The sequence below is a fragment of the Pseudorasbora parva genome, chromosome 14 (assembly GCF_024679245.1).
Source record: "Pseudorasbora parva isolate DD20220531a chromosome 14, ASM2467924v1, whole genome shotgun sequence".
Classification (NCBI taxonomy): domain Eukaryota; kingdom Metazoa; phylum Chordata; class Actinopteri; order Cypriniformes; family Gobionidae; genus Pseudorasbora; species Pseudorasbora parva.
The window spans coordinates 31,355,391-31,357,813 of NC_090185.1; the positions used below are offsets into that span (position 1 = coordinate 31,355,391).

At 36.1% G+C, this 2,423-nt stretch overlaps 1 long non-coding RNA gene across 1 annotated transcript; it reads right to left on the reverse strand.

Moving 5' to 3' along the window:
- Window positions 1–204: 204 nt before the first annotated feature.
- Window positions 205–1,851, reverse strand: LOC137039591 (uncharacterized). Its single transcript, XR_010897710.1, has 3 exons — window positions 1,659–1,851; window positions 1,387–1,460; window positions 205–1,213 (listed from the first exon to the last, which is right to left on the reverse strand). It is a non-coding gene; the product is annotated as an uncharacterized lncRNA (long non-coding RNA).
- Between the last annotated feature and the right edge of the window lie 572 nt (window positions 1,852–2,423).

A 2,423-nucleotide genomic window follows, 5' to 3' on the forward strand; every position in this document is an offset into this window, starting at 1 on the left:
GTGGACACGCTCTTCCTTCAACAAACACGCAAAACACAACAATCTTCTTCCGCCGTGATCTCATTATCGTTTTATGTAGCTTATATGTTAGATTTACATGTTGCACATAACTCTCTTTTCCTTTTCGAAGTGATTCCAATCATATTTCGTGCAATTCAAACCCATCATGGCGGACAGCGCGTCTGTCTCAGCTTAAGGTAATATTAGGCAAGGCAAGGCAAGTTTATTTATAAAGCACATTTCATACACAATGGCAATTCAAAGTGCTTTACATAGAAAAAAATAGTGAATTAAAATAGTGATAACAAATCCACAAGAAATAATACCATAATTAAAATAAAAACAAGGATAATTAAAATAGTTGTAAATTCAAAATTCTGATTCTAAATTCGGGTACCCCTATCTGAGATGGAAGAGATGGAGCAGGTTCGCAATGTCTCCTGGACCTTACAAGTTGGTCCAAGACGGGCTCATATAGAGGACGTTACCTTTGCCCCGCAGGGCCTCCCCTTTCTTGAGTCCGCTTCACTGTCTGCCGCCAGAAGCAGAACGAAGTGAAGCACACTGCTCTCCTTTTCCAATCTCTTCCAGCCAGACAGCCCTAACCAAAAATAATAATCAACAGATGCATAAGAAATAGAAATATACAGTTGTAAAGAGAATTAAAAAGAATAATGGTGATGTATAGATAAAATAACAATAACCAAAGAGAAGTACAAAGGTAAACTAAAACCGTTTTGAAAAGAAAACAAAAAGATGATGTATAGATAAGATACGGTGGCTCAGAGCTCATTCAGTAAATGCACAGATAAGCAGATGTGTTTTGAGTCTGGATTTGAATGTGGCGACTGTTGGAGCACATCTTATACATTATCTATCTGCTTGAATATATCGGCCAAATTTTCTTATTAGATCGATAACCTAAAAAAAAAAAATTATCGGCCGATAACGATATGTTGCCGATATATTGTGCATCCCTAATTTTTTTTAAATCTTAGTTTTTTACAGTTTTCTTCACTTCAAATGCAAACAGTTTGCCCAAGGCGTCAGATTTTTAAATCACAAATAAAAAGACATTTAATACTGTTGTAAATCACTGAGATTGTCCTGTAAAACCTCCTTCATCTGTTATTGACCGTAGAAGAACGAAGCTGCACTCGGTCTGACAAAACCTGCTTCCACTGAGATGCTTCAACAAGACGCTTTCAGCAAACTGAAGGAGAAATCATAAGAGACAGACAAAGATATTAATATTAAACTAAAATTAGCAGAGCGTAGTTGTAATTATATTAACTTGTGATCTGAAGTAACCTATGCTAGTGATTAAAAACAGCAGTGAAGGTGTGTAAGTTACTGTGTTTCTCTGCATTAAATGTCTCTTCTCACCTGCGTCTCATTCCCGTCTCCGCTGTTTCTTTCTTCACAAGCTGTGGTTGAGTTTGAGCATCTCTTCACCAAACCTGAGAGAAAACCGCACAGAGACTCATTATATTTTATATACAACAGCAAACACATTTAATAGCCCTAATGGTGAATTCAGATTAATAACATAAATGTTACAATTTAGAATTTATCCAAATTACTGTAGAAGCTAATTATATTTATGTATTTTTTTACAGTCGCACAGTTGTAACTTAAGTTTAGGAAAACAAACTCACCAATAACCACAATGACCAGAACAGCATTCAGCAGAGCAGAGATGATAGAAAATGTCGTCCATGGCGTGGGATTCTGCTGACAGTCCTTCACTGCAGTGTGATTCTGCTGACAGTCCTTCACTGCAGTGTGATTCTGCTGAACGTATTTCACCACTGTGTGGTTCTGACACTCAGGAAACTTGGTTAATTGAGTTGGGGCTGAAAATAAAAAAAATCTGTACTTAGAACAACTATTGAGAAGCTTAAGTGTCTTAAAAATGAAGGAATAATTGAAAGATCACTCACCAGTGATGTATAGTCTGGTGCCGCCACTGAATTTTTCTGCTTGGTTTGCGTTTATGCAATAATACACTCCTAACTCAGCAATAGTGATGTTATTTATGATCAGACGATTTGATTGCACAGAATATTTCTGTTTGAATATTTTGTTGAAGTAAAATGTTGATGGTGGGTTTGAGAAGGAGCGTAATATCATAACCGGTGGATTTGGCTGATTCAGTAACAGCCATATCACCTCTTTTGCATCAGAAAGATCACAATTTATCGTCACATTCTGACCCAAATCTGTCACTTGTTCTGTTAAAGTCTCTGCAGCTTGACAACATAAAAGAAAATCTGCAGGAAATAAACAATAACATATAAAAACATTAGGAGTATTCCACTTGAAATTGATAAAATCGGGCCGTTAAATCATAAATACACAGTGACATATTTACAAGAATATAAAAATATACTTATAGGTGTATAATACTCACAGAGCTGAAG